The 21,657-nt window shown below is 39.1% G+C and overlaps 1 non-coding gene across 1 annotated transcript; it reads right to left on the bottom strand.

The window, feature by feature from the left end:
* Positions 1 to 8,617: 8,617 nt before the first annotated feature.
* Positions 8,618 to 8,719, bottom strand: LOC119871323. The gene has a single exon (XR_005357437.1). It is a non-coding gene; the product is annotated as a U6 spliceosomal RNA (small nuclear RNA).
* Positions 8,720 to 21,657: the final 12,938 nt, after the last annotated feature.

Genomic DNA, 21,657 nt, shown 5'->3' with positions numbered 1-21,657 from the left:
CCAGCTTCAGTCCAAACAATTTGTACACCTGTTGAAGAGAAAATAAAATTTGACAGTGGTACAAAGTCCGGGGGATTAAAGTGATTTGCACTGAGCTCTTAAAGCTGAGGTAATTGTAGGTCTCCGTTTCTTCTCTTGTTCTGCAGAGCTGCATCTGAAATTTGACAAGGAAGTCCTCTCAAAGATTCCACCCCCCCCCCTTTTTTTTTGCAAGAGACTGGGTGGAAATTTCACCTGATCGCTCCCTCTCTGCTCAGCCGTGTCCTCTTGGAAACTCCATGCTCTCCCTTGGCTTCAGGGAACCCATCCAGTGCAGACTTTTGTTTACTTGGCAGATTTTGGAGCTACCTTGGGTGGCAGGCTCTGGTACCTGTTGTTTGGAAGTCCTGAGATCAGAGGCCCCGGGAGGATGGGAGGAGAGTGGTCCTGGTTTGGGCTGGTGAGAAAGCTTGCAGAGCTTTCTGTAAGCATGGAAGACCCTCTCGGGTCTGTGTGTTCCCGTGCTGTGCCCTGTCATATACATCCAGGCTCTGATTTGATATACTTCTCAGGCTGAACGTATGCTACTGAATACCTTTGATGTTGCTATAATTGTGTGTGTGATCTTCAATCATGGATGTCATCAAATTTTATTAAACTTAATATAGATAAAACCAAGACATTATTGATTAGTTCTGCCATGCAAACCTCCCAGGCCTCCTCTTCGAGTGGTTTTCTTCTGGGGAAGCTGTCTTTATCCTTTCGATAATACTCATGCCCTCAGAGCCACTGTGGCTTCTGAGTTTTCTTTTGAAGCCCACATCAATCATATAATTAAGACGTCTTAATACAACCACAGCAATCCCGCCATATTGCGAGGCACGCTCTCTGGTCTGCTGCTGCAATTTTAATTCATGCCCCTCTTTCATGTGGGCGTAATTACTGCTGTTCTTTGTTTAGGGTGTGTGTGTGTGTGTGTGTGTGTGTGTGTGTATGTGTGGCATATTTTCCGTTGATCCAGATTTAACCAGATAGACCCCTCTTTGGATTTAAACTTTTCTGCCTTATTAATAAGATTAATCTGATTCTGACAAAGCCATATTCTCTTGCCCCATCTTCTTAGCCATGCAACTCCCTAAATGATGTCTGCTGGTGTTCCCGTGATGCTAAACATTCAGATGAAAAAATGTAGAATTCAGACAACCTTCCAGATGTCCCGGGTGACCAGATGTTTGATATCATGTTGGCAAAGCATCCAGATCACTGACTCTTTAAAAACAATCATTTTTCATCTGGATGTTTTGGTGTTAGGCAAACACACGAAATTGCCAATTTCCCATTTTTCTGTCTTTGTCTTATTTTTTTCTTCTTCACTGTTACCAGATTGTACAGTCTCTTTGTTTTTCTTCCTTTACTCCTTCCCTGTATTCATGTTGTGAGTCCAATCCTAACATCCAGTACGAAAATGTGGAATGGGAAGCAGGGAGGGACAGTTGTGGAGAGCACAGTTTTGGGAATAAGATCTGAGCAGAGTAGTAGTTCCAGCTGGATTTCTAATTACTGTGTTTCTATGGTGTAAGACATATGACTTTGGGTCTCAACCAAGTATCTGAATTTCACAAAAAGCACTAGACCTACTTTCACATGAAAATATTGGATCTCTCTGAAGAAAAAAACCTTTGTTTTTTGTTTGAATAGGGTTGGCCTCCTTCTGAACTTGAAAAAAAAATCTCATTCTTAAAACACAAGCGATGGATTAATAACTTTTCTTCCTGTCCGATTTTAAAACATTCATTTCCAGCTTGAATAAGGTCATAAAATATATTCACTATAGGTCCTTGTTAGAGAATTACTTCATGTAGTGGTTGACAGTTCAGCATCTGCATGAGGTTTGTTCAAACATCTCGTATTCATCTAGCATGTTAGATTAAGAAACGAGTAATAGGAGGAGGAGGAGGAGGAACCCAGCCATTTTGCCCACTTTCCTGTAGTAAAGGCTCTCCTGAATTGCACATTAATGGTGTGGACCTGGTGACCTATCACTGTCTACAGGAGAACATTTGGACAAAGTGCTTGCACTGCTTTCTTAAAAATATAGCTGACATTAGCGACTTTGTCCACAAAACTCTTATAAAAGGGTATTTTGCACTTCTTTCTGCCTTGAGTTTAGGTTCTGGACAAAATGTTGTCCATGAAAACTGGTGCTTATCCTGTCTTTTAGCTGAGAAGGAAAACTGCTCACCCAGGGCATGCCCTGTTTGGCCTTAGCTACTACGAACCTCTCTAATTTGTCATCAGTGCTGAGCATCTGGGATGTGAGAACATCTGTTCCCTTTGCTGCCTTTAGAAAAGTGGTTTTCAACCCTAGCTGCATGCTAGCATTTTCTGAGTGCTTTTTAAGAAATATCGAAGCCTGAGATTGACCATCCTTCCCCGCCCCCGAAATTCTGAGTGGATTGAGTTTAGTTTATAGCTTATTTGGTAAACCATTTTGGAAGTTGGTGGAGTTGATATGCATGATAAACAAGCTATATTAAATCTTGTCTTAAGAATAAGACAGGACATACATAGAAATATACAGAGTACTGATAAGCAAGCAAAGAAACTCTCAAGGGGGGCCCCCCGGACAAGCCACTTAACCTGCCTGGTTTGGCCGCCTGCTGCAGGGCCTCTCCATGGCCCGGGGTTCCCTGCCAGCCTTCTCCAGCTCTTGGCCTCTCATCCTCCAATTGGCCCAATCTTTTGTGCCTCTGATAATCTTTTATGCCTGCTGTTTCCGTCCTCTCCTTCTCAAGACCCTCAAATGACTTCCCATTAGCTTCTGGGTCATATTCAAATTATTACCTATTGGTTTCAAGACCTCTAGTCAGGCAATCCCTTTTTATGTCACTTTTAATCTCTCCCCTTCCTGCTCCCGTTGTGGCTGTCAGAATCCTCTTCATCAAGCAATCCTTGTTACTCTTTAGCTCTCTTCTTCTGAGTACTGCTTCCTTCAGCTATTGGACAAAAGTTTCTAGATTATGTGCACCTGACTTGAGCTATCCTTCCCATCATCCTAGTGCTTAACCTTTCCCACACACCTCAGCTACCTCCTGGTGCTTTGTAACCATGTAACCAGGTTTTGCTGGCCCAAGGACAGCAAGAAAGTCACCAGGCAGTTGTCCAGGGACCCCTTTAGCTCAAACCATGTAGAGGTGACCAAACAGAGGGAGGTATTGAAAAAAAATGCACACGATGTGATTTGTGTTCTCTGTACACTATCCAGATCACTTGACGGTTTCCCCAAATGGCTCTTCAACAAATCCATTGTCCCCTCTCTCCACGTGCATGTATTTCCAAGGCTACTAAGTAAGTCCTTAAAATGAAGATAGATTCCAGCGTTCTAGATTTGAGGCTACTGTGATTAATTTCTTGTTGCAAAATATGTCAAGAGGGAAAGTGAGAACCAAATTGTTATTGTAACATGAATTCAAACATCCAGAGATGGATTTTCTAGTTTTCTTTTTTTTTGATTTATTTATTTATTCATGACATACATACACACACACACACACACAGAGAGAGAGAGAGAGAGAGAGAGAGAGAGGCAGAGACATAGGCAGAGGGAGAAGCAGGCTCCCTGCAGGAAGCTCGATGTGGGACTCGATCCCAGGACCTAGGATCACGACCCGAACCAAAGGCAGATGCTCAACCACTGAGCCACCCAGGTGCCCCGATTTTCTAGCTTTCAAGTGCAATTGACAATGATTTACCATAGCTCTTGTTTTGAGTTTATTTTGTAATTGTCCCTTAGAAAAAAGGGGAGGAGGGATCCCTGGGTGGCGCAGCGGTTTGGCGCCTGCCTTTGGCCCAGGGCGCGATCCTGGAGACCCGGGATCGAATCCCATGTCAGGCTCCTGGTGCATGGAGCCTGCTTCTCCCTCTCCCTGTGTCCCTGCCTCTCTCTCTCTCTCTGTGTGACTATCATAAATAAATTTTAAAAAAAAAAGAAAAAAGGGGAGGAAAGAAAAATCATCTTACATATCTTGTAGCCTCTGGACATCTTCCCTTACACAGAGAAAACATTCAATATGTATTTTTTGGATGAAGTAAAACCATCAGCAAAGCTTTTTTACTTCTTGGATTACTAGTGACAGAATCACTGGTTATGGGTTTGTGTGTGTGTGTGTGTGTGTGTGTATGTCTGTAGGGAGTGCCTCTTAGGCTCAGTCAGATTTTGAAGCCTTACAACTAGATTTACTGAATTTTAACAAGCACTCAGGGATTTTTTATGTGCATTAACATTTGAAAACTACTGCCTTATAATAATATTCAGATATGCTTGGTTATAAATTTTACCCAGCATTCAGAAAATTCAGCCCAGATAAAATGAATACCTAATTAAGGACTTTTGCTACATCCTACACTTCCACCCACAACAACATGCAGTTACTAAGACTCAGAGAAGTTAATCTTGTCCCTAAATCTTTTGTTTACATCATTCATCACATTATAGAAATAAAGTCAGAGTGTGGTCCAGTCTGTTAACAAGCTTATGTGTCTTTCAGTCCTGATATTCTATCCTTGACCATCAAATGGAAGAAATAAACACATACCACCCCAACTATTTTAAACTTTTCTAATTCTTGAAGACTTTATAAAGACCATAAATGAAAATGGCAATATGGTCAAATTTATACTGATCTGAAGCTAACAACCATTGATAACTATAATATAGTAAGAATTGATGATAAAGACGAGAATAGAGATTCTGATTGTCCTGATAAAATGTTCCTTCTTAGGCTGCTCCTGAAGTGGGTCAAAATCAAGCAAATGTACTATTTTTATGACCATGGGGGGCAGTGGTAATACTGTTTGCTCTCTGGCCTGTGTTGAGTTATTTGGGACAATGGGGAAAGAAAAAAAAAGCCAGAAATACCACATCCACGCAGATTTACATCTGAAACCAAAGCAGTCATTTCACTAAGATTTATACCCTTTGGCTAGTTCTATAGCCTGTTTGAAACAGCTGCCCTATGCTTTGGCTGCCTTAACCTGAATCCCTAGACAACTGACTCTGTTGTTAGGACTTTGCTTTGCATGTTGACCAGCTAACTGGGAACTTTGGTTTAAATAGCTACGGGTAGGACACCTGGGTGGCTCAGTGGTTTAGAGCCTGTCTTCGGCCCGGGGCATGAGCCTGGAGTCCTGGGATCGAGTCCCACATTGGGCTCCCTGCGTGGAGCCTGCTTCTCCCTCTGCCTGTGTGTCTGCCTCTCTCTGTGTGTGTCTCTCATGAATAATAATAAAAAAAATCTAAAAAAAATAGTTAAGCGTTCCTCAAAGACCTTTAAGACCTCAGAGAAAGAGAAAAACAGAAGCAAATGGAGCTGCTTAAAATAAATGGTTTCAAAGTGTATTTGGTGAATTATGAATTTTTAGTGAGGTGCCAAATACAGATGTATCTATCTATCTATCTATCTATCTATCTATCTATCTATCTATCTACCTATCATCTATATTTTGAAATGATTTTATTTATTTATTTGACACAGAAAGAGAGAGAGAGCACAAGCAGAGGGAGCAGCAGGTAGAGGGAGAGGTAGAAGCAGGTTCTGTGTTGAGCAGGGAGCCTGATATGGGGCTCAATACCAGGACCCTAGGATCATGACCTGAGCTGAAGGCAGACAATTAACCAACTGAGCTACCCAGGTGCCCCAATCTATCTATCATCTATCAGTCATATAAATCTTTTATCTACCTGCCTATCCATCCATTTCTGGAATGGAATGCACATCATTGGGTTTTTGTGAATATCAGTAGGAGTAATTCACTGCCAAGGGCTCAGTTCTGTGCATGCCATGTAAGTACCCAACAGAGAACTGTTCCTATTACTGTGGTCTTTACTGCTATTTCTCCTGTTAATTATACCTTCAATGTATAAACCATACAATATAAATTGCCCAGTGTAACTTAAAACCATGTTAGATTTGGGGCACCTGGGTGGCTCAGCTGGTTAATTGTCTACTTCCAGATCAGGTCATGATCCCAAGGTCCTGGGATCGAGCCCCGAGTTGGACTCTCTGCTCAGTAGGGAGTCTGTTTCTCCCTCTGTCCCTCCTCCCTGTTTGTGCTCTCTCTCTGTGTCTCAAATAAGTAAATAAAATCTTAAAAAAAAAAAAGTTAGATTTCAAAGCTGAATACTTGAAAATGTCAATAATTAGGGGCCAAGACAATCTTGGATTTCAATTTTATTGTTCCAGAGATGTGGACATGTTCCACAGGACTCTGTCATTTTTCACATAATTTATAAAATCCCTGGTCTGCTGTAGCTGGAAGCAGGCAGAGATTTTTCAAAATAGAGGAAAGGGAAAGGCTTCTTTGTGTTCTGGTTCTACCTGGCTAAATCAAGGTGGGATTGATTCCTTGGGTGTGGGGATTAGGCTACAAGAGGGGCAAAACCTCCTTTCTCCCCAAACCACAGGCCCCAGTGTGTGGACTGACTTTCAGAACCAATGACTCCTTTACAGTCTTCTTTTCTTTTCTTTTTTTTTTTTTTTCAATGCATCACTTTTATTTTTTGTCAACAAACTGTGTCATTTACCATAGTAAGGAAACTCCTGTTGTTCAAGGTCTTCATCAGAGTTCCTACAAATCAGGTTAATTGGTGATCAACAGAGCTTTTCTGCCTTTAATGAGGCCTAGTAGCCCAAGGCAAGGCCTACCTCTTGATAAGGGACTTTCTTTTTTCTTATTCTGAACTCTTTGATCACTTAAAAAAAAAAAAATACCCCCCACCCCCCAAAAAAAACCAACCCCACCAACCCAGGAAGAGCAACCACCGGGAATGTCATTGTTTTTTAATTGCCTGATTACCAAATGTTGGAGATAAAAGATAGATGTTCTCAATTAATAACATTTACATAGATTAGCATCACTAACAAGCCTCATTAGTAACTGCTGATTTTTGTTTAGATGGTATCCCCTGTCACTTGCTCTCTCTGGTTGTGCAATCGAAAGCACCTTTAGTATGACAAAACATTACCTTCTAATCTATTTCCATTAATCAAATAGTAAGGCATTTTAATACGCAGTCAGGTTTTTAATTAATTAAAAGTTAATATTACCGAGTGTAGATTAACGAAAGGTTTCATGTGTTAATAAAGTACAGAAAACTGTTTCTAAACTCTGGCTGTCTTTTCTAGAGCCTAAACATCTTCACTGGATTCATCACAGCATAAACACAAACACATCCGTGTTCACCGCAAAGAGTACCGTAGAAATCCTGAGGGCTCGCCGTGTGTTTGACACTCTACATACACCATCGAGTTAATCTGCCAACAGTCCTGTGAAGGAGGGATCATAAGCAGTGACGAAAGCTCAACAAGGTAGGGGACGTGACCAAGATCACTCCGATCACTCACAATCATGGCACTGCTACTGCTTTCCATATGAGTCTAGAAAAAAAATTCACTGATGTTGGGAGCAGAAGCCAATGTTCTAGATAACCTACAACTAACCATTAATTATTTTAAATCACATCATTCTGTCTTTTACTTTATGAAAACAAATGGAGAATGAGCAACTGAAACTAATTGGTAAATGTGTCCTGTAAATAGCGATTTGAGATATCTACATTTATAATGATCGATGAATATAAAAATATATAAAATCTGAAACTTAAAGATCACAAAATATACACAAATTTTATGTCATCGTAAGTGGAAAAGTATACCATGTTTTTCAAGAGAGATTCCCCCCTAAATATGTTGATAAAAATGTAAAATTATTGTTTCTTTCTTACATCGTAAGGGGAAAAAAGTACATATCTAATAATTATGATAAATATTTCAGGCAGAAATAGCATATCTTCAGACTCTCTAAGATATCAATGTAAATTTCTTCCAAAAAAGAATATGAAGACCATAAAATGGATTAAAAAACAATCTATCATTAATTAAAACTTCAAGGGAAAGACACATTTGAAAAGACCAAAGAGGGGTGCTTGGGTGCCTTAGTGGTTGAGCGCATCTGCCTTTGGCTCAGGTCATGATCCCGGGCTCTGGGATCGAGTGTTACATAGGGCTCCCCGCAGGGAGCTTGCTTCTCGCTCTGCCTATGTCTCTGCCTCTCTCTCTGTGTCTCTCATGAGTAAAAAAATAAAATCTTAAAAAAAAGAAAAGATCAAAGAAAGACACCTTTTTTTAAATTTAAATTTATTTTTTATTGGTGTTCAATGTGCCAACATATAGAATAACACCCAGTGCTCATCCCGTCAAGTGTCCACCTCAGTGCCCGTCACCCAGTCACCCCCGCCCACCTCCCCTTCCACCACCCTTAGTTCGTTTCCCAGAGTTAGGAGTCTTTCATGTTCTGTCACCTTTTCTGATATTTCCCACTCATTTTTTCTCCTTTCCCCTTTATTCCCTTTCACTATTTTTTATATTCCCCAAATGAATGAGACCATATAATGTTGACCTTCTCCGATTAACTTACTTCACTCAGCATAATACCCTCCAGTTCCATCCACATTGAAGAAAATGGTGGGTATTTGTCGTTTCTAGTGGCTGAGGAAACCACATCTTCTTTATCCATTCATCAAAGAAAGACATCTTAATTTAGATCTCAAGTTTTAAAGATATTGATATGGGTAGTGCAAAAAAGGACATGGATTTTCCCACCACTAACATGTCATTCTTGTGCAGGGGCCGTGCGTCTTCTCCGCATTGTTCCAATTTTGGTATATGGTATATGTGCTGCCACAGGGAACACTCCACTGCTAGCTTAAGAGAGTCCTGATAGAAACCATTGACTCCATTTAAATATTATAGGTAAAATTTCACAAGGGGCATATCGGGGAAGATTTCCTAAAGGAAATGAGATCTTTATTTTATTCCTCTTGGAGTAAGCGATGTTTCTTTGCAATTATATGATGAGAGATGACAATTTTGAAATCCTGTAGCATAATCTTATCAGTTTTTTCTTTTCTTTTTAAGGTTTTACTTATTTATTCACAAGAGACTCAGAGACAGAGGCCGAGACACCGGCAGAGGGAGAAGCAGGCTCTCTGCAGTAGCCCAACTAAAGACTTGATCCCAGGACCCTGGATCACAACCTGAGCCAAAGGCAGAAGCTCAACCACTGAATCACCCAGCAGCCTCTTATCAGTGTTTTCTGTTTGAGTTTACAAAGGGTTAGGATTAGGGTTAGGCTTTAGTTAACCCTATCCTTCTCTGATCTTCCCTGTTTTAATAAATGGAACCACCATCCACTCAATGGGTTAGACAAAACCTACAAGTCATCCTTGATTCTTCCCTCTCTCTAACTTTCTCCACATCCATTCCATCAGCAAGCCCTATCCACTCTACCTTTCAAATATCCAGAGTTGGACCCCTTTTTGACATCCCTACCACTAGCTTCTTAGTCTGGGCCAGAACAGAAAACCTGCAGTGGCTCTTTGGCTTCATCTTCCAGTTTCCATTCCTGTCCATCCATGTAGTCTTTTCTGCAGAGTGAACTCTTAAAAGATTCACATTGGCTCCTTCTCCAATGGCTTCCCATCACCTACAGAATGCCTCTTTATGATGAGCTCCCTCACCCCCTACCACTCACCCAGGGGTTGTTGCACTTGTACCCTCATGACCTACTGTGTGTTGGTCAAAATTAGCAACCTCTCTCAGGTTGCTCTGGTAGGTCTTCTCCATCCCCACTCTTTCCTACCATTCGGAATTCAGAGACTCCCCAATTTCCTCTTCTCATTTTGTTTCCAGGTTTATTGAAATATAGTCGATAAAGTGTAAGTTTAACCTGTACAAGGTATTGGTTTGATACTCTCATGTGCTGCAAAATGCTTAGCAGAGGGTTGGCCAAAACCTCCATCATATTACATAATTACAATTTCTTTTTCTGTGGGGAGAACATTTACGATCTTTTCTCTTGGCAACTCTCAGGTATATAATACAGTATTATTAACTATAATCACTATGCTGTGCATTAGATCCCCAGAACTTAATCAGCTTATCACTGGAATTTTGTATCCTTTGAACAACATTTCCCATTTCCCCTACCCCCCAGGCCCTGGTAACCACCACTCTACTCTGTTTCCCTGACTTCAACTTTTAATTAATTTTTATCTATTGTTTATTGATTGGAGTTCAATTTGCCAACAAATAGCATAACACCCAGTGCTCATCCCATCAAGTGCCCCCCTCAGTGCTCGTCACCCAGTCACCCCAACCCCCCACCCACCTCCCTTTCCACAACCCCTTGTTCGTTTCCCAGAGTTAGGAGTCTCTCATGTTCTGTCACCCTCTCTGATATTTCCCACTCAATTTCTCTCCTTTCCCCTTTATTCCCTTTCACTATTTTTTATATTCCCCAAATGAATGAGACCATATAATGTTTGTCCTTCTCCGACTGACTTATTTCACTCAGCATCATACCCTCCAGGTCCCTCCACGTTGAAGCAAATGGTGGGTATTTGTCATTTCTAATGGCTGAGTAATATTCCATTGTATACATTGACCACATCTTCTTTATCCATTCATCTTTCGATGGACACCGAGGCTCCTTCCATAGTTTGGCTATTGTGGACATTGCTGCTATAAACATTGGGGTGCAGGTGTCCCAGCATTTCACTGCATCTGTATCTTTGGGGTAAATCCCCAGCAGTGGGTAGCTCTATTTTAAACTCTTTGAGGAACCTCCACACAGTTTTCCAGAGTGGCTGTACCAGTTCACATTCCCACCAACAGTGCAAGAGGGTTCCCCTTTCTCCACATCCTCTCCAAAGTTTGTTGTTTCCTGCCTTGTTAATTTGCCCCATTCTCACTGGTGTGAGGTGGTATCTCATTGTGGTTTTGATTTGTATTTCCCTGATGGCAAGTGATGCAGAGCATTTTCTCATATGCATGTTGGCCATGTCTATGTCTTCCTCTGTGAGATTTCTCTTCATATCTTTTGCGCATTAATGATCTGATTGTTTGTTTCTTTGCTGTTGAGTTTAATAAGTTCTTTATAGATCTTGGATACGAGCCCTTTATTTTATATGTCATTTGCAAATATCTTCTCCCATTCTGTAGGTTGTCTTTTAGTTTTGTTGACTGCTTCTTTTGCTGTGCAGAAGCTTTTTATCTTGATTAAGTCCCAATAATTCATTTTTGCTTTTGTTTCCCTTGCCTTCATAGATGTATCTTACAAGAAGTTGTGTGGCCAAGTTCAAAAAGGGTGCTGCCTATGTCCTCCTCTAGGATTTTGATGCATTCTTGTCTCACATTTAGATCTTTCATCCATTTTGAGTTTATCTTTGTGTATGGTGTAAGAGAATGCTCTAGTTTCATTCTTCTGCACATGGTTGTCCAATTTTCCCGGCAACAAGATTGCCAGAACTCGTACAGCAATTCAGCAGTGTGGAAGGATACAAAAATCAATGCCCAGAAATTAGTAGCATTTCTATACACTAACAATGAGACTGAAGAAAGAGAAATTAAGGAGTCAATCCCATTTACAATTGCACCCAAAAGCATAAGATACCTAGGAACAAACCTAACCAAAGAGGTAAAGGATCTATACCCTAAAAACTACAGAACATTTCTGAACAAAATTGAGGAAGACACAAAGAGATGGAAAAATATTCCATGCTCATGGATTGGAAGAATTAACATTGTGAAAATGTCAATGCTACCCAGGGCAATTTACACATTTAATGCAATCCCTATCAAAATACCATGGAGTTGTTTCAGAGAGTTGGAACAAATAATCTTAAGATTTGTGTGGAATTAGATAAGACCCTGAATAGCCAGGGGAATATTAAAAAAGAAAACCAGAGCCGGGGGCATCACAATGCCAGATTTCAGGCTGTACTACAAAGCTGTGGTCATCAAGACAGTGTGGTACTGGCACAAAAACAGACACATAGATCAATGGAACAGAATAGAGAATCCAGAAGTGGACCCTCAACTCTATGGTCAACTAATATTCGACAAAGCAGGAAAGAATATCGACTGGAAAAAGGACAGTCTCTTCAACTTTTTTAGATTCCACATATGAGTGATATCATACAGTGTTTGTCTTTCTCTGTTTGGCTTATTTCACTTAGTATGATGACCTCAAGTTTAATCCACATTGTTACAAATGGCAGGATTTCCTTTTTTCTCATGTTTAAATAATATTCTATTGTATATATATACTTATATATAAATATAAATATACAATGTAGTATATACCTGCATATACTCTGTGTGTGTGTGTGTGTGTGTGTGTGTATTTACATTTTCTTTTCCATTCATTTGTTGACAGACACTTAGGTTGCTTCCACGGTTAGCTGTTGAAAATAATACTGCAACGAACATGGAGATGGAGAGGTGTAGATATTTCTTTCAGCTCTTGTTTTTATTTCCTTTGGATATATACCCACAAGTGGGATTGCTGGGTCCTACAGTAGTCCTAGTTTTGATTTTTTGAGGACCCTCCATATCATTTTCCATATGGCTGCACCCATTCACATTCCCAGCAAAAGTGCACAAGACAAGACCTCTTTCTCTTCAGAGCATCTCCTTATGGTGTGCTTCATTTTCTTTGTGATATTGATCACCACATTACTTTTTTGTCTACTCTTATAATTCTAGAACCTAGAATAATGTCTGGCACATGAAATATGCTAAATAAATATACATTACATGAATAACTGAATGATCGCCAAATTCAGGTGAGGAAATAAATACACACGGAGGTTCAGACCTACCTGAAGTTTTTGTAATATGGGGAACCTTACTATATATCGACCTCTTTTGTCTTGGAAGGCTCCTTCCAAACCATGGGCACAGTGGCTGAGGCACTGGATGCCTGGAAAAAGTCCTTGTGCTGCTTTCACAGCTCTGAGAACCAGGCAGACTCTGGCTTCTGCTCTCCCGTTTCAAACTCTCTTTCATTTGTGATCCTGGGAACCTGGATTCTTTTCTTTGCCTAGTCAGATGGCAATAGCCTTGCTCTATAATCTGTGAATGAGTCAGATTCCCACGTTGCCCAGGACAGCCGTGCAGACTTGTCAGACTTCATTGCTTTGTGTGTCTTTCTGCCTGGCTTTTGCATTTCCAGATGGTTAGATTTTTCCATTGATGGATCCCACTTCCATTGAGTTAGAGAAATATGAGGATGTACTTGGATTTCTAACCTTCTTTATAGAGTTCCAGTGCTAGCCTCTGCAGCCATGGTCTGGTGTCTCCAATTCTCAGTACTTGATTTCTCTTTATTAGAGCATACTTGGACTCATGTTTGCTTTAAATAAATCATAAAATATATTATTGCTTATTTGTTTTCACTCTAAAAGTTTGTTCATAAACATTAAAGTATATTTTGATTGTAAGTAAAAGATCATAGCTTTTCGGGGGCTTAAATCAGAAAAATAATATATTTCAATTAGTTTAATCTGGCATTTTTTTGACTTGCATTTAAAAACTAAAGTTCATTTATTAATTATGAAATCAATATATGCTCATTTTATTTTTTAAAAAGATTTTATTTATTTATTTTAGAGAGAAAGAGAGAGAAAGAGAGAATGCCAGTATAAGCAGGGGGAACAGCGGGCAGAGGGAGAGAGAGAAGCAGACTCCCTGCTGAGCAAGAAGCCCAGGTCCCCAGGATCATGACCTGAGCTGATGGCAGACGCTTAACTGACTGTCACCCAGGCGTCCCAATCCATGCTCATTTTAGAGAAAAAGGCAAAACATAAAACAGAAAGAGCAGTTCCAGCTAGTCCCATGACACATAGTCACTGTTAATAAGTACCTATATTTCTATCTGTTTTTGCTATGTATTTGAAATATAATTATGATCTTATGAGACATATATATTACATGTAAGAATAAAAAATAATGTGTACTTTTTATGATCATGAAATAAGTCACAATTATTGTATAAAATTTAGGAAATAAGTGAAAATAAAAATAAATATATGTTGTTAATTGTAAAAACTACACATAATCATTTTAGAAAATTGGAATATTTTATAAAAACAGACATAAAAAGCATTCAGAATTCCACTCAACAGAATAATTATTTACATATAATATGTACTATTCTGACATTTTGTTTTGTGTATATTTACATAGATAATTTGAACTCTGGAGAAGGTTGTAGCATATACATGAAGATGTAAGCATCATTTATACACCTGAGTCCTACTCAAAGATAACATGTAGAGGGGCTAAAAGACAGGAGTATCTAACATAGGTGTTTTATTTGTCTTTTGCATTAAAAAAGTCCTAAAACTAATGAAATGGCTATATGATATAAGTTTTAACATTATAGGAAATCATCACTTAAATCCCTTGGGAGTTAAATTAGATAATCTATCCTCTGGGTAACTCTCTTGTGATGGGGAAAATTATGTATGCATACATGGATGTATGCATGCCATCTAAAGATTCTCTTGGCACATTTCCTTAAGCTGTTGAGATATTGTTAATTTTTTTGGGGGGGAGCATAGATTTTTGAGAAAAGTGTAAGATGTATTATATTTTGACAAAGTTAGAAAAATACTGTAGTATTCTTTAAGGCAACAGCTGGTCATTTTCACTTTTGTATTCCCAGGACCTTAGCCCAAGCCTGACTCAATATATATTTATTGAAATGAATGAGTCAAATAAAACATCATTTGTAAAGTGCGTCGATATCTTTATTGTTCTCTTTTAATGATTAAATTAAGATACGTTGGTTGTAAAATATCCAATAGTACAAACATATATTTAACTCAGAAGATGAAAACACCCATAAAATGAAGTCATTATGAACGCTTCTGTTGTTTCCTTTTGTTTTAGCTCCACTAAGTAACTAAAACTAGTGGACACACTCTAAGAGTTCATACCCATTTTTGCTCTGGCTGAGCATTTGGGCAGCCATGGCTACGCAGGACTTCTGGGTAAACACATTGGCCTTGTCGTCCCACCTCAGGGTCTTTCGGTCAGAGAGTGATCACTGCCAAAGCATATGGAAACCTTTTGGCCCAGTTGATTGGCCCGAAGATAGACAGCTCGAGCTCCTCCCTTGCTTTCTCTAACCCTAATTTTTCACTTGTACAAATATTCTGTTTCTCTTAAAGAAAGACACCCTTTTTTTTTTCCTCCAAGCAATGTGATTTTCTAGAAAGAACAAAGAATTTAAAAAGTATATAAAATCCAATTGGCAATCACTTTAGCAGATCTTGGATTTAACATTAGTACAGTTAAATCATTTTTTAACTTTTGTTAAATGAAATAAGTAGTTTCTGTGATAGAAGTTATACTCAAGATCTCTATATATTATGCAACCTTGAACACATATGTACAATGCCATGACACTTGAAATTAGCTTGCCACTATAATTAGTTATCTAATAAAGACAGCAATCTTTATTCTCATACTAATGTGTCAGAGGTGGATACAGAAAAACCTTCTTTTCTAATTACTATTTTATTGAATCATCAGTTACTACCCCCCCCCAAAAAAAGTGAGGGGGAGCTATTTAAATTGCCTCATAAAGAAACATCTACCTGGAAAATAAAAACATACAATCTTCTAGAGCCTCAAGGGGCTAAGTAATTTACCTAAGATCACCCTATCAAGATTAGGAGCCAATTCTCCTGGCTCCCAGGTAATTGCACTTTGGACTTCACCACTGGACTGGTGGCACTGGTAGTGATCGATAACTAAGCCTTGGAATTTCCTGGGTCTCTAATACAGGCTGTGGTTCTCAAGCTAAGTATCCTCATGAAGCTGTTGGAGAGAAGAGGAATGAAACTGGCTAACAAATTGAAAGCTGCTAAAAAAGATATTCCTTTTATTAAACACATCCTATAAATATGTGTGTGTGTGTGTGTGTGTAGTGAACAGATTGGACCACTTCTGTCACCAGCATCTATAGTTTGTTATTTGGTCAATGAGATGAACATGTTTGTATAATCCTAGCTGCAGTAACTTCTGTGCAGCTTACAATTCAGTAATATTCAAGTGAGTTGATAATGTTCTATAATGCATTCATCTAGATTTATAGACTCAAGGGATGCCTGGGTGGCTCAGCGGTTGAGCTTCTGCCTTTGGCTCAGGGCGTGATCCTGGATTCCTAGGTTTGAGTCCCATATCAGGCTCCTTGCCTGGAACCTGCTTCTCCCTCTGCCTTTGTCTCTGCCTCTCTTTCTGTGTCTCTCATGAATAAATAAATAAAATCTTAAAAAATAGATTTATAACTTAAATAAAAAATTTAATAAAAAAAGACTGAGAAACTGTAATGTGCTGAGCCTACTTCTGAACAAACTGCTGTCAGGAGTTGCTGGATGAGTTTTTGCTGTGGTACTGGGTTGGATCTTCCAGTGTATGTGTGTGTGTATGTATGTGTATGTGACTTATGTCACATATGTGTATGTGACTTGCGTTACTCAGATTCCTTATTTTCAGGTTCCTCATCTGCAAAGTAGGAGATTAATGATACCTGTCTCAGAAGTGATGATGAAGATTGAGATATAATACATAGAATGATTAGTACAGCTTCTTCCCTATATTATCCACTCAGTAAACCATAGCAACTAATAAATAACAATGAACAGCTCTATATAGCCAATAACTAGTATTAATATAATTAAATATGGCGATAGATGAGACAATCCAGACTGCAATTTACCAGAGACATTGGTGGAAAAGCGCTTTAGACCAAAAACTGATCACAGGGACCAACTTCCAGGTGACAATTACGATGGATTTTAGGAGGTCGATGGATTGCTGCTGACCTCTTTGGTATGGAATATTGCACTCTCCAATCTCTGTTACTTCTTTCTATTTCTGTGTTGGAAATTTACAGAAGCTAAAATAGAATTAAAATTAGCTAATATAATTCTTATTCTTTTGTTGGCACAGCAGCCCCCTGTTCTATTCTGCTTTCAGATCATGAATGCCCCTGACATCCATGAATGCTCATGGCACACGCTTCCACCCATTTGCCTGATGAGGGTATTCAGTGATGACAATGGATTTGGAGGTTGAAAGTCTTGCCTCAGGCCTTGGAGCTAGGTACATCGAAGCCACTTGAGTATAAAATTTTCTACTTATTTATCTGTTAGTTTTGGATGTTTGGAAAGACATGGCGAATTTGGCCAGTTTTCTTAGAAATTTGGTATGCTTAAAACCATGGCTCTGAGTATGCAGCAATTAAAAAAAAAAGAACAACAGAATTACTCAGAATGTCGTGAAATGATCCCAACAAAATACAAGGGTTTAATTTCATCAGGGAATTTCTAATTAATGATGTTTGAGTGGGTTTTAAATTCCCCAACCACATTCCCACCATCCTTACTCACCACTTGGGGAAAGTTTAAGCCTAAGGGCATCTTTTAGATGAATACTAGTAGCCACATTTATGCTGAATGGAACAGCACCAGTAATGCAATTATAGCAGAAAAGAAACCTTGCATTCCCAGGACACTCGCTCAAACTCCATTACAATGTCTTATCCATGTTTCTTTGTTTCATTGCATTAAAGAGTAATAGCAAAGGGCTAACATAAAGTATAAAACAAAGTCTTCATTTAATATTTCCCTTGAATAATCAAAGAGGCACTCCCTTATTTCTGTGTGGGTGCTGCTTAGCCCTGATACCTGCAACTGTTTTTCTAACAGACGATTTTAACAGCAGGAGGCTATCTTGCCTATAAAGCTACATTGGGCTGATCCTTCAGTAGCAAGCCTGGGGAAGATGCACTCAGTTCACTCTGGAATTCCATTGTGGGTGCAATAGTTTATTTCTAGAAGGTTCTAAGTGTCCTAGAGGAGCTGTTTCTACTCAGTGGGGTGAGCAGCTCATACACACACAGGTCTGTTTCCTCACTATAAGATTAGATTTCTATTTTGGCTGCCAAGAATCTCTTGAACCTTATTACTATGCTGGCACATGAGGGAGGGGGGTTTCTTAAGTTATGTGGAGATCCAGTATAACATGGGTTATCATCAAGAGTAAAGGGAAAAAAAGATGCGTGGTGGTTCAAGGGTTTCAGGCCGCAGGAAGTATCTCCACATATTCTTCCATGTTCCAAAACATCTCTATAGAAGTGCATTTTGGGAAATTGCTGTATGTATTAAAGTAAACATTTATAATTTCTAGTTCAGAGAATGGCTTTGTGACCCTAAATTGTCTTTATTTATTGCAAGGATGATATGAAACTCTTAAACTGAATTATCTTTAATTATACAAGAAAAGTGTATACGTCCATATGGACTCTTGATGATAGTTTAGAAGGAATTGTCCTTTGAAAGCAATCTAAGACTGATAGGTCATGGTGGCATTTTAGAAGTTGGGTAAAACAAGTAATCCTCCTATGGAGAGATTATTGAAATGGCGATACAACCAAGATTGCAGCAGGTGATTACAGGTTCTAATGCTGCTATAGCTATAGAAGTGTAAGTATGGAATGAAAAATAATGTGAGTGGAAAAATACTAGTTAGACACCTATACATGTATTTGTATACTATGAAAAAAGCAAGATGTATCTTTAGAATATTTGTTGATAAAGGAATTAATAATAACAAAAAACCTATTCAGAGCCTATAAAATCTCCTCTTTTCCTCTGCACTGCACAATTGCACAGCATCATGTTTAAAAGATGTTGATTTATTGTATCAACATTTTCCAAAGATTGCCCCAGATCTGGAATCACCAGAGACAAAGCTGTAAATCTGCAGAGTCACAGGCACCACATGTCTTGGAAGGCCTGACTCAGTAGAGGAGAGGAGATTGGGAAATTAGTACTTCTAGAAAGTTCTAAAAATGGTGATTTTTTAAAAAAACTTATTTATGATATATATATATATAGAGAGAGAGAGGCAGAGACACAAGCAGAGGGAGAAGCAGGCTCCATGCACCGGGAGCCAGACGTGGGATTCGATCCCGGGTCTCCAGGATCGCGCCCTGGGCCAAAGGCAGGCGCTAAACTGCTGCGCCACCCAGGGTTCCCTAAAAATGGTGATTCTGATGTACAGTTGGGTTCAACACTTCTGGACCTTGCCTCTTGCCATCAAAAATTCAAAAACAAAAGCCAAAACAATCCAAAGTAGGTAGTAATAAGAAAAACAAGTAGCTATGTTTGTTTAGCAAAGGACTTCAGGTAGCTTGGGAAAGTCTATTTCAAGAGATCCTCTGAATAGCAGAGTAGCAATTTATAGTGACCAATGAAAGGCCACTTGGTACAATGTGTAAATGTGTGTGATGTCAGTTGTTTTATCTTTTTAGGAAGCAGTAAATCCTGGGGTTACTGCTTGGGTGTGCCATTTATATTTTGAACTCCAGTTTCCTCATCTGTTGGGAGGAGATTGCTCTTCTGACACCAACCAGCAGTGATTCTAGGAATCAATAATAAAGTATATTTTAAATAGTGGAAAAATACAAAGTAGTGGATGCATTTACCTAGACATATATGGAAAAGGGGTCAGGTGGGAATATTCCTATTTTGAAGAGAAGATGTCTCAAGAAAGGAGGAGGAGGGGAGGAAACAAAGGAAGATAAGGGGGATAGGGAAGAGGAAAGGGAGGGAAAAAAAGGAGGAGGTTGTTAACAATATTTTGAGCACTAACTGTAGGTTAGGTCTGGTGCCAAGCATTTTGGATAAATTACATAATTTTAATCTTCATGCAAACCCTAGGAGGTGAGGTAGGTCTATCAAATGAGAAAGCCAAGGTGTCATAAAGTGAAGCAACAATGTTCCTAAGGACACATGCTAATGAACAGTAGAGGAGGAGTTCAAACCAGGAGGGTTGACTTTGTGCTCTGAACTGCATTAGTTTTGGGGATCAAAAATATGTACATTTGACAACACAGATTGGACTCAATGGATAACTACAGACACTGCCCTATGCTCCTGTCAGATGATAATACTGCTTAGTTTGAAGGAAATTCATAATTATTTTTTCTGTAATTTCTTCCCTCCCCACCTCCTCTCTAATACCTCTGAGCTGTGGCAGATGATAAGGTTGTAAAGCATGCCATGTTTGAAGCTTACTAATGTGGTTTCAAATATCAATCTTATTATAGTGCACCTTGCTGCCAAATGGCTTAAAATTTTCCCCCCATCTGTGACATATTACTTACTATGGTCAGATCATGAGCTTGTTAAGTTTGACAACTTTCCTTTTGATAATTATGTTGAAATTATGGTTTGAATGATTGAAGAAGTCAAGGCATTAAATAACACGGACACCATTAAAGAGGAAAAAAATTATTATTTAATTAGAGGACTACCCTTTCTATTGTTACTTTATTTTCAAGTTCTGTGGAAATAGGATCCCTGCTGTTTGCAGTTTCTGGCTATCTTAATTCCACTCATTATTAATTCCTTTTACCCCTCTCCCTCTAATCAGCCCCCATGCCGTGTATTTGGAAGCCTGGTTTTACTGTGCATTTCATTTTGGATTTCAGGGTGACTGGTAGACCCAGCAAAGACTCAGTTAGTAGCTAAGGTCAAGGGTATAGCTTGTGAACACCACAGCCACATCTCACACACAGTTTATGCAATTGTTACACTTCAGTGTCAGAGTTCATGGAGAATTTCCATAAATCTGATGGGTAATGTGCCAAATGAGATTAGAGAGGGCTTCATGTGATCACGGTCAAATGAAAATATCTTATGTTAATTTCCTAGTCTAAGCTTGAGGCAGGTAGTTAATACTTTTTGTGAAGAGCTAGAGATACATACAGGGAGGGAACACATGCTGCTGTCCCCACAGAAAGATGAAGCATGTGGGGCTTCCAAGAGAGAAAAATATAGATGCTAGAATTTGCAGAATTGTGCTGCTAGGTTTTAGTCCTAGTTTTTTATAATATCTGTTGACTCTTACCCTAATTGTTACCCTCAAACATATTTTTCACTTAAATCAATTTTATGGGTTGCATTTATACATTTGGATGCCACGACATTCTTCAAGTTATTTTGTTGCAAAATAGAAAACCAAGAAGGACAAAATAGCATTAGCAAATGGAGGGCTGTTTACAGATTTAATCTCTAACTACTTATCCATATGCACATTTTTCTTTTAAGCCTTGACCTGAAGCAGCCCAATTCAGAAAAGTGCATTTTAAGTCATCTATCTTGGAATTGATACAAAGACACTGACTCTTTTATATTTGAAAATAAAACATTAATATTTTAAGGCAGTTGTAAGAAGAGGACTTGCAAAAACAGACCTGTCAGCTCCTCCTGGCCTTCTGGTCACCCAAAACTGCAGAGAACACAGAGTCTTAACCTCAGTCTTCGGTGTTCATTGAATATGCTAAGAAATGCTCGGATGTAAATGCAACTCAAAAAAAAAAAAAATAAGTGCAGGGGGTCGCAACATCTATTATTGATGATCGGGGCTGTTAGTATTACAGAAATGTAATTTAATTTGGCATGCATTTATTGAGCACCTACCCTGTCCCTCACAAAACCTCTGGGATTACTGATGTTGTGGAGAATCTCAGGAAGAATCGGATGGCTTCTACAGAAAGCCTATAAAATCTCATTAGGGAGACAAGGTCTTTATAACAATCAGGAAACAATGCCAGAAGGCATATGATGAAAAGGTGACATGGCAAGTACAGTCAGGCCCACTTCAGATCACACTCGGGAAGAATCAGAGGAACACAGTATACTTGCAGAGTCAAGTTTTAGGATAACTTTGGAGGAAGGGGTAGGATTTGGGTAAGAAA

The sequence above is a fragment of the Canis lupus genome, chromosome 3 (assembly GCF_011100685.1).
Source record: "Canis lupus familiaris isolate Mischka breed German Shepherd chromosome 3, alternate assembly UU_Cfam_GSD_1.0, whole genome shotgun sequence".
NCBI lineage: Eukaryota > Metazoa > Chordata > Mammalia > Carnivora > Canidae > Canis > Canis lupus.
This window is presented reverse-complemented; position numbering and strand designations above follow the sequence as displayed.